Source organism: Coenobita brevimanus, chromosome 98 (assembly GCF_032717465.1).
Source record: "Coenobita brevimanus isolate Jiangsu-jjx chromosome 98, ASM3271746v2, whole genome shotgun sequence".
Classification (NCBI taxonomy): domain Eukaryota; kingdom Metazoa; phylum Arthropoda; class Malacostraca; order Decapoda; family Coenobitidae; genus Coenobita; species Coenobita brevimanus.
In genome coordinates, this window is record NC_137051.1 from 36,487,661 (window position 1) to 36,502,660 (window position 15,000).

The 15,000-nt window shown below is 42.2% G+C and overlaps 1 protein-coding gene across 1 annotated transcript in view; it reads left to right on the forward strand.

The window, feature by feature from the left end:
• The window catches only part of LOC145414033 (uncharacterized), a 113,383-nt gene that overhangs the window by 94,542 nt on the left and 3,841 nt on the right, over window positions 1-15,000 (forward strand). The window lies entirely within an intron of this gene.

Here is a 15,000-nt window from a genome sequence, read left to right on the forward strand (position 1 = left end):
GTTGTGGTGGTGTGTGGTGGTTGTGGTGGTGATGTGGTGGCTCTAAGACGGCTGTAAACTCTTGAAACTGGAGGCAAGTTTTCTTGATATTCATTCCGTCTTTACACATAATTTTTGTCCCTGACGTGAAAGATACAATTCTCCTTTTACTCTAACTTACCCTCAAACTGCCGTCTCTCCATCCTAAATGCCGTAGTACTAGATTAGGACGAGAAAATGGTGCTAATCACGAAGAAGTGCTGCGGAGAGGATATAGAATCGTAGCATTTATGACGTAAGTTGTAAAAGGACGAAAATTTGGGCCATGTAAAGGTGAAATGAGTATAGATGTGTTTTAACTCTGACATGTAGGATTCTCTCTCTCTCTCTCTCTCTCTCTCTCTCTCTCTCTCTCTCTCTCTCTCTCTCTCTCTCTCTCTCAGTGATCGCTGTTCTGCCTATCTGTCTACCTATTTCTATCTCCATCTCATCTGTCAGTCTATTTCTACCTCCATCTCATCTCTCTCTCCCTCTCTCTCTCTCTCTCTCTCTCTCTAATTATCGTAAATCCCTAATCAATCCTTTCACCACAAAAACCCTCCTTAATTAATTGCAGTCATCAGCAATAACAAAAATCAAAATGAAAAATAAATCCGGACTGAAGGGATTAAATCGTACCCATAAGAGCATACTGTAAAAAAAATCCACATTAAAATAAATGGAAATAATTTACACTTACATTTAAATTGTATGCAGCCACATATCCCCGGACATGTATTTTTTTTATATAGGATGATCAAAGAGCAGCCACATTTTTATCATTATATATATATGGATCAATCAAATATTTCCGTGTGGTTAGGAAGCTTGCTAGCACCTTTTCCTTACCGATTTATTTCTGATTCTGCTCCCCTACTATATCTATGTGTGGTATTCAAGCTTGCTAACACCTTTTCCTTACCGATTTATTTCTGATTCTGCTTCCTTACTATATTTTTGTGTGGTATTCAAGAAATCTATGTCGATATTATAAAGACATAAGGAGCAAAAAAATATATATTAATGGGCAGTTTCGAAAATAAATCGCTAAGGAAGAGGTGCTAGGGAGCCTCCTTACGTGGGGAAAATATGAGCCCAGGTGTACAGATAGAAGATGGATCCTACCTGGCTTCCTGTAATTAAATCTAGGTGAACGAAGGTGTAACTAAACTCATTATTTTGCATGGGCATTTATGGAACACGTGTAGCTGTTAGGTGTAATCTGTTTGCATTCCACATCCAACAGTGTAACTATATTTTCTTCACCCTAACTTGGCCCAGAATTTCGTTCTTTTGCAGCTTGTTTCATGTAGCTCAATGACAGGAACAGTACTGTGGTTCTACATCCTTTCCATAGCACTTCTTCGCGACTAGCATCATATTCTAGAGTCATACTATTGCCACAACTCAGCATTCAAGACGGGGAGATGACAATTCTAGGCCAAGTTAGAGTAAAAAAGATATAGGAATGATGTAGCCAACCAAAAAAATATCAGTCCTCTTGTCGCACGAACCATTCTGAAACATGACGAGGCCTTTCGGTATATGGGGAACCTTGTTTTTATAAATGTAAATATTGTCCTTGGTTACTATCAGGACTCGAAAAATGCATAAAATACCACATGCTTAGAGCTATATTTCTCGAGACGGCAGATAAAAGAAATAATGTGTGTCTTCTGAACTCGCTCATTTTTCACATCCATCACACACGGGAGATGCAGTACTTTTTTGGCAGACTGTACAAGGAATTGGTCAGATATGTATCATCCTTACACTTTTCTGAAAATATCGTCAAAATTTTGGACCCCCCCCCAAGATTTCACTTTTAATAACAGGTTCCTGACAGGCGTCTTCTCGCTGGCTTCAGATGCTTCTCAGTACTTCCTCAGAGACAGTATTATTTTTAAGCATAATTAACAGTGGTAGCGTGTGTGTGTGTGTGTGTGTGTGTGTGTGTGTGTGTGTGTGTGTGTGTGTGTGTTTGTGTGTGTGTGTGTGTGAGTTCGGTGATATTTATATAACGAGGCAGCGGATCCACCTGGTTATATCAGTGCCACCACTAGAAGGCATCCCTTACAGCACCACCCACGATGAGAGTGAGGAGTATTTGGCTTTACCTCACTGCTGGACGCGAGGTGAAATGTGGCATGCAGGCTAACCCCTTAAATTCCGTCATGTCATTCTTACTTTGGTTTTGCTACTTTCATGCGATTTTTCTCAGTTTGGAAAAAACCTCTCGAAGTGAATGGGTTAATGAAGGCTGCATCTAACCCCTCAAGTAAAAAAAAAAGCCTCCCTTAAAAGAAAAACAAATCGTCTGAAGGAAGTAGTACTAAAAAAATGTACCTTTGTAGTGAGGGGTTAGTATATGTGAATGTTCCATAAATGAATATTAGAAATTTAGGAGTTGCATAGTCCCTGGTGTTCTCAGATTTTATAAGATTAGTGTTCGACTCTCCATTTGGCCAATATTACCAAGAAGATGCAGTAGTTTTGATCCTTCACATATTTCATTTCCTTCCACCCTGCCCAAGCCTCCTTCAAGACACATACAGGCTCTCTTACTCACACACGCAGCCGCTACGATACATTTCTACACGCACCTCCACTTTAAAAGACTTCCAGATCTATATTCATGCGTGAGGTAGGAGGTGAAGGTGGATCATTTATGCAGTGGCAGAAGCAGTGTTCCTAGGACCTGTAAATGAAGTTGGCTATCAGGATTCTTTGTACTGATTCCCACTCCCAACTCAGCACTCAGACAGGGAGGGACCTGTGGGCTGTGGGTGGTGGTGTGTGCAAGACTGAGAGGCTGCGGTTAGGTGGAATGAAACTGGGTGGTGTGTGTGTGTGTGTGTGTGTGTGTGTGAGAGAGAGAGAGAGAGAGAGAGAGAGAGAGAGAGAGAGAGAGAGAGAGAGAGAGAGAGAGAGAGAGAGAGAGAGAGAGAGAGAGAGAGAGAGAGAGAGAGAGAGAGAGAGAGAGAGAGAGAGAGAGAGAGAGAGAGAGATTTGTGTGTGCGAATGTGCGAATGTTTGTGGCGAGGTGGTGTCACAAGAGCATGCATGTTGACGTGTGTGTGTGTGTGTGTGTGTGTGTGTGTGTGTGTGTGTGTGTGTGTGTGTGTGTCATAATCACCGAGGAAGAGGACACAACACACAATTGCTCATAACTGCTGGCATTTATACAGTGGGCCCAGTGCAATATTGCAATAACCTTAGCTCCCTTCTGCCTTCCTCGTCGTTCATCTTCCTGTCTCTGTCAACAACCCTTCCTCCTTTATTAGCTGCAGAGTTATATCATTTCCTTCAATACTACACACACACACACACACACACACACACACACACACACACACATTCTCACACTCATAAACTCTCACCCTTTAACACTCACTCACATGCTCACACAGTCTTCCACATCCACACCCAAATATTTTCTTACATACACACACTTCCCCTCCCCACACACACAGAGTCATACACCCTCTCCACACCCATGCACCCTTACATCCACTCACCCTGCCACCCCTTCACACCCTCCCACTCACCCACACACTGTCTCATACCCACACAGTCTGCCTCATCCAAATTAGATCCAATATTTCCACTATACAGTAATATAGCATCGTACACTGTTAACGCTTGTCACGTTTATGTCACTCTCAGTCATATATACACTCACTCTCTCTCTCTCTCTCTCTCTCTACGTATCCTTTATTCTCCCACTTACTATCTATCTATCTATCTGTCTATTGCCAGACGCCTCAATCCCGTTTGGGGTGGCCACAAACAAATCGCCTCCAAGTCGCCCTGTCCCCCGCCATTTCACTGCCCTGCTCCCAACTCACACACCCCTCTCTCATATACCTCTCCACCCTATCCCTCCATCTCATCCTCGGCCTCCCCCTCCCTCTTCCCCCCTCCACCTCACTCACATACACTCTCTTTGTCAGTCTTTCACCCTCCATCCTCTCCACATGGCCAAACCACCTCAGTGTGTTCCTCATAACGCTTCCTATCACATCCATATCCACACCACAAAGCTCCTTTATATCCTCATTCGTCAGCCTGTCTCTCCATGTGACTCCACAGGCTCCTCTTAAATAACTCATTTCCACTGCTCTCACTCTTGACTTGTGTCCTTCCAACAACGTCCAAGCTTCACTTCCGTACGTTAGAGTTGGTATCACAATACTGTCATGTAGTAACTTTTTCACTTCCATGCTCACTTCCCTGTTTCTTATCACTGCTTTCAAAGAACCAGCAACCTTTCTTCCCTGCTGTACCCTTTCTAGCACTTCACCCTCCAAACCTCCATCCATGCTCATCACACTACCCAAGTACTTAAACGTACTCACATTTTCCAATTCCTCACCATCCAACCTCGCTGTACATTCACTGACTTCACCTCTCTCAAAGACCATTACTTTACTCTTCCCTAAATTCACCTTTAGATTCCGTTTCTTACACACTCACCCAAACTCATCCACCAAGCCTTGCAGCTCCCCTTCGTCTTCACTCAACAACACAGTATCATCTGCAAACAACAGTACAGGGAGTTTCCAAACACTATCCTCTCTCACCAGGGCCACTCCAACATCCACTACCCTACCTTGTACCTCTTTTATTACCCCATCCATGTACAGATTGAACAACCATGGAGACATGACACATCCCTGTTTCAACCCAACTTTCAAAGAGAAAAATTCACTTAGTTCACCATCCACACGCACAGCAGCCTTCGCACCATCGTACATACTCTTCACAGCATTCAACAACTTCCCATCTACTCCATATATTCTTAACACTTTCCACAATCCTTGTCTATCCACCCTGTCATATGCTTTCTCCAAATCCATGAAAGCCGCATACAACTTCTTTCCCTTCTCTAGAAACTTTTCCACTAAAGATCTAAGAATGAATATCTGATCTACACAACCTCTTCCCTTCCTAAAGCCTCCCTGTTCTTCTCCAACTAATTTCTCTGTTCTTTCTCTAACTCTGTCAATAAGTATCCTACCATACACTTTTCCTATTATACTAAGAAGACAAATGCCCCTATGATTACCACACACTTCTTTTTCCTCTTTTCCTTTGTACAAGGGAATAATTATACCTGACTTCCAATCCTCCGGGACTCTACCTTCCTCCCAGGCCAATCTGCACATCTTCCACATCCATTCTACTACTATCTCTCTCCCATGCTTCAACATTTCACCACACACTCCATCAATTCCTGGGGCGTTCCCCGATTTAACTTTCTTCATTGCTTCCACAACTTCTATCCTACTGATTTCTTCCTGTCTTCTCACCTCCCTCCTTCTCCCAGCCATTCCCCAGCCACTTATACTTGCATTACTTCCATCCTCAATGTTCAACAATTCCTTAAAGTGTTCCCTCCATCTGCTCACTTTTTCTCCCTTGTCCACGAGTAATCTACCATTTTTATCTTTCACTCCCCTGCTAACTTCATTTTCACCCTGTCTTACTCTTTTCACCTCTTTCCAGAACATTTTCTTACAGTCCCTCCACTTTACACTCAAATTCCTTCCAAATTCCTCATCAACTCTCTTCTTATTCTCTCTTACTAAACTTTTCACCTCTCTCTTTCTTTCTACATATAACTCTCTCTTCCGCCTCTCAACTTCTTCCACGCCCCTATTTTTCATCCATTCATTGTATGCTTTCTTCTTTTGTGCCACAGCCTGTTTCACCTCTTCAGTCCACCACGCTGTTTCTTGCACCCCCCTCCGTCTTCTCTTCCTTCCACACACCACATCACATGCTGCACATATTTCTTCTGTAAATATCCTACACACACCTTCCACGTCTCCCATCTGCTCCAATTCATATTTGCTCAATCGTTACTCCACTTCTCTCTTATATTCTGCCTTTTTCACATCCTCTTGTAACCTTTTCACTCTCCTTGTAACTACTCCTTCCTCTCGTCTTTCCCTTCTTCTCCATCTTACTTGAACTCTAATTCTGGCCACCACCAAGTAGTGGTCAGAAAGTCCACTCCCCCAACCTCTATAAACTCTTGCATCCATTACACATCTTCGCGTCTTTTCATCCACACATAATCATTGCCTTCCTTTCATTCAGTTCACCACCCACCCTTCTCATCACTCGCCATGTATACCTGTGGATCATTTTATGCCTGAAGAGGGTATTGGCTCTCACCAACCCCCTCCCAGTACAAATGTCCACTAACGCACTCCCATTCTCATCTATCTCAGCAGGCACACCCCACTCACCAACTATTCCATCCACCTTCACATTCCCAACTTTACCATTCATATCACCAATCAATAACACTCTCATTCCTTCCAAACTTTTCCATGCACACTTCTACATTTGTCCAGAACTCTTCTCTTACTCTTCTAGCACGATCTTGCGTTGGCGCATACACACACACAATCGCCCACATTTGTATTCCAACTTTCAACTTTACCCACACAATCCTTGACCCAACTGATCCATACTGTCTTATGCTCCTCTTCCATCTTTTACTCACAACTATACATACTCCTTCCTTTGCCCTCTCATTCTCACCTACTCCTGCACATATACCCCATCCATACTCCCATTCTCTCACACTTTCTCCTCTCCATTTTGTTTCAGTTATTCCACATACATCCACTTTCGCACCCTCAAGCACCTGGACAATCTCTCTCTCTTTCACCTCATCATTCGCTCCCCTTACATTCCACGTTCCGATAACCATGTCCTTTGTCCGGTCCTGGGTCGTCATCGTTTGGTCAGTCCTTGTCCTAGGCTTATTGTTTGTTTTTTTAGTTAGTTGTTTTCCGGGGAGGGGCACTAACCCTCCGCCAACCCTTTTAGTCGCCTTTTACGACAAGCAGGGATACTGGGGGAGTATTCTTGAAAACCTCCCCTACCCCCAGGGGGGTATCTTTCTCTCAACACTCATTCACAATTACACTTCTATCTCTGATTATCTTTGATATATTGTGGACAGAATTAGTGAACTCCCTTTGATAAATATGGAAAGATGGCAATATTAGGCCAAGTTAGAGTGAACAGAGTACAGATGTGTAAGGAACGAAAGAATCTTGTATGTATATATGGATGTATGACAGTGAAGGAGCAGAAGAAGGGCTAAGAAGATGAAATTATGAGACTAAGGAGTATATGCAAAGGTGTTACGTAAAAATGAAAATACTCCATGTGTTTCTGTGTTTATAGGAAAGACAAAATTTCCTCAGATATTTTGCCTCTTCTGCGTCACACTTTCCTCTCCTGGCTAAAAATGCTGAGCTAAGAGAGGCTTGGTATGATTCTCTGCCCATCAGTTTAGTCTCTTTTATGATGACGCGTTATATAACAAGGTGAAGAACATGACCGAAGTGTGAAGTTGATGCAGTGGAATAGTAGGCTAACTTTCTTCCCAGACAGTGAAAGAAGTGAAGGGAAGAAGGAGGGAGAGACGGAAATCAGAATTAAAGAATGAGGTTGAAAAAGTGTTTACAGGAAGTCTGGGTGAGATGAAATGAAGGAAAGCAATTTGGCCAGGTTAGAGTCGCTTTGAGGTCACTTATTGTAGCTAGAGAAATAAGGCTATGATGCCAAGAAAAAAACATTATTCACAATTTACTAAACAAGAATATCATTTTCGTTATCGAGATGGGATGAAGTATGGGTTTGTAATTCTGTTCGATTTTAGTCACGTAGATTTTTTTTTTTTTTTTTTTTTTTTTCGCTAGGGAAGCAGGGATATGATGTCGGGTTACAGATGAATTAAAAGTGAATTGGAAAAGAGAGTTATTTCCGTAGTGGCTGTGGGATGAAATGAAAGCCTTCAGGTTGGGTAAGTCCGAGTCCCTTTGAGGCCTTTTGTTGCAACCAATTGCGATGCAACAACCAGGATATCAGGCCATTCTCTCTCTCTCTCTCTCTCTCTCTCTCTCTCTCACACACACACACACACACACACACACACACACACACACACACACACACTCCTGACCCAGCTTCCCCTTGTCCCACACGTTACCTGTCCTCTCTCAGGCCTTGCAAACACCACCACCCCAACACCCCTAGTCAGTCGCAAAGGAGACTACGTGACATCTGTTCCGTGGCGATTTGATCTGCAGTTTACACCCTCCTAGTCCTTTGATCGTTACTGATGCAAAAATAACGTCGATGTTAAAATGATGTAAGCACCATGGAAGGGAACGCTAGGGTACTATGTGTAAAATAAATCGCTTAAGAGAAAGTGTTAGGGAGCCGCCAGTGCAACCTATCATAGGGGCCTAATCCACCTCTAGTGTTTCTTCAATTTTATAAACACACCTTTACTTCCCTGAGTTAACTGAGGAATAGAAATTTTTAAGAAGGAAATAATCAATTCCTGAGTCTCGAATAGCCTCTCCTAAGATTAAATAAATATTCTTAAGAAGGTCGTAAGAATAAATTATAAAAAGACGTGGCAGTAGTGAAGGGGTTGATTTTCATGGTGGTCTCCCCCTCCCCCCTCCCTCGATAATATTACTAGTCATTTCCATTAATATTATACCGGTACCCAAATATTCCTCTTGACGTTAAGCTTACCCTCACAGCGCAATATTATCCTTACAATGCGATTATATTCTATCAGTGAACCCCTTGCGTTTATCACTCTAATACCCCCCTCTCTCCCTCCCTCCCTTCCCCTCTCTCTCTCTCTCTCTCTCTCTCTCTCTCTCTCTCTCTCTCTCTCTCTCTCTCGAAACAAGCTGAAAGACTCCACCACATATACAAACGTCCCTCACCTCCCTCCCTATCCACCAAAAGGAGGATGGTGATCTCCAAAGGGGCAACTATCCTGCAGTCCACTGGGTTCACGAGTAGATGAGCCTGGGGTCACAACAAGAACAATAACAACATTAACAACAAAACTACTACTACTACTGATAATAATAATAATAATAATAATAATAATAATAATAATAATAATAATAATAATAACTAGAATGGCACTCAGTAGAGCGCATACCTCCGCCAATGCCCTATCTCACAATGTTAAAGAAAGTGAAAAAAGATTCCTTGATCCGCACCTTTGTCCGGATCCGCACCAAAATTTATTGGAGTGTATTCTGGGCCAAGGTCCATTTTTCTACCAAGTTTCGTGGAAATCCGTCCAGTAGTTTTTGTGTAATCTTGTTCACAAACCAACCAACCAACAAACAAACGGACTGGGGTGAAAACATAACATCCTTGGCGAAGATAACAATAATAATGCCACCATCACCACCACCACCACCACCACCACTACTACTACTACTACTACTACTACTACTACTACTGCTAATAACAATAATACCACCACCACCACCACCACCACCACCACCACTACTACTACTACTACTACTACTACTACACTACTCATTCTCTCTCGCCCACAGAAATATATCCCTTTCACTCATCACACTTTCACACTCACTCTCCAACCATCAAGTATTACAAATTTACCACAGACAGGCTTATCTGAATCTCTATATACCCTTGCTTCGTGGAATTATGATCTATTTGCTATATTTTCATCCTTATAAACAATATCTGATGCATATTGTTATTGTTTTGTATATGTATCTTTTATGTAATACCTGATTTTATTGTTAGCAAGCAAGGTATTATATTTGCTAGTGAAGTTCAGGTACCATAGAGAGATAGAAAGAGAGATAGACAGACAGAGACAGAGAGACAGAAAGAGAAACTGTGGCGTTAATTGGATCATGTATTTACTCTACGTCTGCCCACATATACACAACAAAGGGTTTATGAGTGTGTTAATAAAGGCAGGTGTAATATCGCCCACGAACATTGGCTGTGTATTGGTGTCATTATTTCTCCCCATCTATGTGTGTGTGTGTGTGTGTGTGTGTGTGTGTGTGTGTGTGTGTGTGTGTGTGTGTGTGTGTGTGTGTGTGTGTGTGTATTCAGCATATATGTGAGTAAGTGTGTAGAAAAACTGTGTATACGTGTGTGTGTGTGTGTGTGTGTATTCAGCATATATGTGAGTAGAAAAACTGTGTACACGTGTGTGTGTGTGTGTGTGTGTGTGTGTAGAAAAATTGTGTATACAGGTGTGTGTGTGTGTGTGTGTGTGTGTGTGTGTGTGTGTGTGTGTGTGTGTGTGTGTGTGTGTGTGTGTGTGTGTGTGTGTGTGTGTGTGTGTGTGGAATTATTGCTATTAAGTTTGCAACAGCCTAAGCAGTCCCATCTGTCTTCCTTGTGGCACAACTTCCTTTTACAAACATTTCCTCGTTGTCATGATCAATGTTTTTCTTCCCCAGTATTTCTCCATCATCATCATCATCATCATCATCATCATCATCATCATCATCATCATCATCATCATCACACCTCTTTCTCTCATCGGTAGCTGGGGTGAAGTAGAGCAGAGAAAGCCAGAGAAATGAAAGAATACAAAAATGTGGGAAGTAATCACCAGCATGTCCTACGAACAGGGCCACACACTCATTCTTTCACAACTTAAGCCCCTGGAATCCTGGCTCCACCTGTTCAGTACACCTGTCCACACGTAGCTTCATAGTTTCCCGTCAAGGTTTACTCTTCCGTACAAAATAAATTCAACCAACTGAATTCCTTGTCGCTTCCCTAGTCTCGTCATTCTGCCTATCTCTCTTCCTCATGCACTCATTAACCATCTCTCTGTCTCTCTGTCTCTCTCTCTCTTGCTTACCACGCCTCCTCTCACCATCAGACTCACACATATATTGACCAGCTTCAACACCCTATTTATATCCATTCTCATCAGGTATGGAAACTCCCTAACACCTCTTTCTTTGCGATTCATTTTTGGATATGGCTAGTTAATATCCTTTTGTACGCTATCTACGCAAAGTACCGGGTATGGCGATAGTGGAAGGATTTATGCAACACAGAAGACGATAGTAAAGTGTAAGAAACAAAATAAATCGCTTAGGAAAAGGTGTTAGGGAGCTTCCTGATCCGACGGGAATACGGATCCATATGCATACCGTCTAAGAACGCTCACGAGACTTTTAATATTTTCTCACGCCTCGCAATCTGCATTTCTGTCGCGAACTTCAATTACTTTCTTGACTGGTGGGGTTTCGCGCGACATGCTAAATCCATCTGGTGTTGCCCTAAATCCATCTCCAAAGAGTATGTAATAGAGGAAGAGCAAATCGATATATTCCTAAACCCTCTGAGTGCTCGTATTTCTCTCAGCTGAAAAAAAAATCGTCCAATATAAGCTGTAAACGATGGCCAATGCACACCCACCTCAGGCAAATGGTTAGGCAGCCTTACTAGCACTTACCCTCACTTCCTAACACACTCTAATGCACTCTAAGTCTCTGTTCACTCCCAGTAATCACCATCATTCTAGCCACACACTCTTAGGCCATCTCCACAACCTAGCTTCTCATTCTCAGTCTTCCACGTCCCTTCAGACGCATATTCAAACCTCTACTCATACTAAACACACACACACACACACACACACACACACACACACACACACACACACACACACTTTCCTTCAGATCCCAGTGACCCACACTTACTTTAAAACTCTCTCTCTCTCTCTCTCTCTCTCTCTCTCTCTCTCTCTCTCTCACACACACACACACACACACACACACACACACACACACACACACACACACACACACACACACACATACAGTATATGAAAAAAAAGGACAACTATGCCATTTCCAGTGGAGTTCAATTTGGTAGGAATAGTTTGTTGTTGTCACAGTCCATTAAGTCGCACGCAGTTGAGTCTAACGGTAGTTGTAATTGAGAGGGATAGTTTGGTGTTGTTATGGTCGATTAAGTAGCATCCAGTTGAGTCTAAATTGGTAGGTATAATTTTTTCTTTTTTTTTGTAGTCGGTCTTAATCTGCTACAGAGCCAGGGGGAATCCAGTGAGCACTCTCTGCCCGTCGACGGCCCTGGGATGCTATTGTATCCGTAGCAGAATCAAATATTTCTCTTGTAAGACTATTTATTTCCCCTTTCAGGTGTTTGAAGGAGTTATAGTGACACGTTTTCTTTAATGTCTTACGTAATTCTGTTTTGAAAAATCCTTGACTGAGATTTGTCTTGTAATCTGTTGAATCATATCATACCTATCCCACCTCTGCCTCCCCAGCTCATCGCTCTACTTGTCCCTCTTCTTAGCCTCTCCTTGCACTAACCCTCGTTCACGTCTCAGCCAATTCACGGCCTCTTTTGCCTCCCGGAAGACTTTTCAATAAACCCACAGAACTACTACGGCGCTGACTCAGTATTACAGGTGTGCCCAAAACAGCCAGGTGTCCCCCAGCTTTCCAAACATTGCAAAACATCCTGCCCCATACCACCCCTTCCGGAGCATAGGGAGACCTGAGGCTGGGAGCGAGTCTTCTTCTTCTACTTCTTCTTCTATTCCTCCTCCTCTTCCTCCTCCTGCTCCTCCTCCTCCTTGTTCTTCTCCTCCTCCTCCTCCTCCTTCTTCTTCTTCTCCTCCTCCTCCTCCTTTTTTACCTCCCTGGCGAGACGTTGGTTTTTGACAACACCATGAACTTACCTTTTGTCCTGTTTCCTGATTTTCATCGTCTTCGTAACCCTTTCATGGTTGAGGCATTTCTAGATCTCTTTTCCATCAAGCACCAGACAATATTACCCTGACTCAGGTCATCCAAGAGTAGAAGACCGACCCAAAACCCTGGCAGCATCTTTACGTGAGACAAAAACATCTAATCTTTTCTTGCAGTCCCCATCCTTTGCACTTGAGACACGGCTTCTTACTCGATTGCTCATTCAGTACATTCGTTTTGCTTTCATCTGACCGATCCAGGAACGCGACTCCTTGGTTATTAGTCAAATTCATCATTCAACCTGACTACATCTGGCCTTAAACCAAGATACAAAGGGGTTATGGATCTCTTGCCATTTGGATATGAACATAGTATAGATATGTCCAAACATTCGTCTAAACCCAGCATTGTTTACATCTACGTACTCTTCGCTTCCCCCTCCAAGTAAGGATCGCCCGAGGCATTATAATGGGTCTCAGGAACAAGGAATGGGCTTAATCTTGGGCTGTATTATAATTATTTCAAGGTTATTATAATTATGACTTTTCTTAAACTAACAGCATAGTATTATTAGTGGTGATAGGCTGTACACAATATTGCATGGTTACTTATCTCTCTATCTCTCTATCTATCTATCTAAATGAATATATCAATAGAGAGAGAGAGAGAGAGAGAGAGAGAGAGAGAGAGAGAGAGAGAGAGGCGTGCAGAACGTGATTACAGTTGTCATCCCCAACTAAGGCAGTACAACATAAAATTTTTCGAGAGTAACGCCCTGTGTGTGTGTGTGTGTGTGTGTGTGTGTGTGTGTGTGTGTGTAAGTAAAATTCAGAAGTGATGGAGAGTCACAAGCTTCTACAAACACTACTTGTGGATTGTGAGCAAAAAATAGAAAAAAAAAAAAAAAAGAGAGAATCATTATAAAAAAAAAAAAAAAATCAGTGTACCCCATGACTGACACACTCATCATATCAAACATTATTCTGAGTTTTATTGTTTTTTGCTTCTCACTCCCAATTCCATTTTTTTTTAAATGTGTTAGACTTATTCACTCATCTCTCTTTCTCTTCTCCCCCCCCCTCTCCCTCTCTATCTGCCTGTCTATCGCTCTGTCTATCTATCTTCCTCTTGCCCCATCAGAAGATTATTGCTCCTAGGTTAGGCTACTTAGTCCCGATATTTTAGGTGAAAGTGACCCTCCTCGTTCGACCGTGGGTGGCAATACGTGAGGAACAGGTCCCCCAAACTCCCTCGGATGTAAACCAACAGGTGCTCCGGTCAGGTGAAGCGCCGTAACTCACTAAACCACCAGGCGTCATCTGTTTATATGGTTATTACCTAACGTAAGATATTGTTTCCTGGGTCGCAGAAAACCATTTAGCTTGTCACTCAGTGTAGAGTCACCTGAGGCAGCACCACATTGAGTGAGTGGATGGTGAGCACTCCCAACTGCCCTTCTAACTCACTCATTCCCTTATGAATTCGTTTTATTTCCCTGATATTCTTTATAAAAAAAAACACACACACACACACAGAGACTTTTTAACATTTCTTTTCCTCGTGTTTTTCTCTGTTGATACTTAATTTCGCATCCTGTCTTCACCTTCTTACCTATTTTCAAGGTGTGTGTTTAGTGAGATATACCTGTACTGTACAGCCCCGTCGATTAATTAACACCTGGTATTAGGTGAGGCACGTATTTGCACATCCCGCTGAGAGAGAGAGAGAGAGAGAGGGGGGGGGGACTGCGTATGGATTTATGTGCGTGTGTGTATATATGCAAAGGAGTTACATAGGTATTAACAAGGGCAGGTAAACATGTAGTAAATCGTGTGTGTGTGTGTGTGTGTGTGTGTATGTGTGTGTGTTATTACTGCCAAGAGCGAGGACGCAACATATATATCAAGACAATGACAACGTAATATTGCAAGCGACCCAGGGAGATATTGTGACAACCAAAGATGATCCTTCTCTCATACTCCTTCTCCATCTCCTTCCACTTCCGCATTTTCTTCCTTGTCTGCGGGTTTCTTCCTCATTTCCACCCCCTCCCCCCTGAGATCCACTATTGTCTTACATCTCCCACTCTCTCTCTCTCGCGTCTCACTTCCAACCCTCCTCTCAAGAATTCACCTCAGCATTTTTCTCAGATGCCTCAAAAAGAAGTAAAAGAGTTTTGTTGAGGAAGAAGGAAAGATGGATTTAATATTCTTCCTCATCTTTTCTTATGAAATTTATGTGGGTTTTTATTATTTACTTTATGTTTATTATCATTACTGTTATTATCATTATTATTGTTATTGTTATTATTATTATTGTTATTATTATTATTATTATTATTTTTATTATTATTATTATTATTATTATTATTGTTGTTGTTATTATTATTATTATTTTTATTATT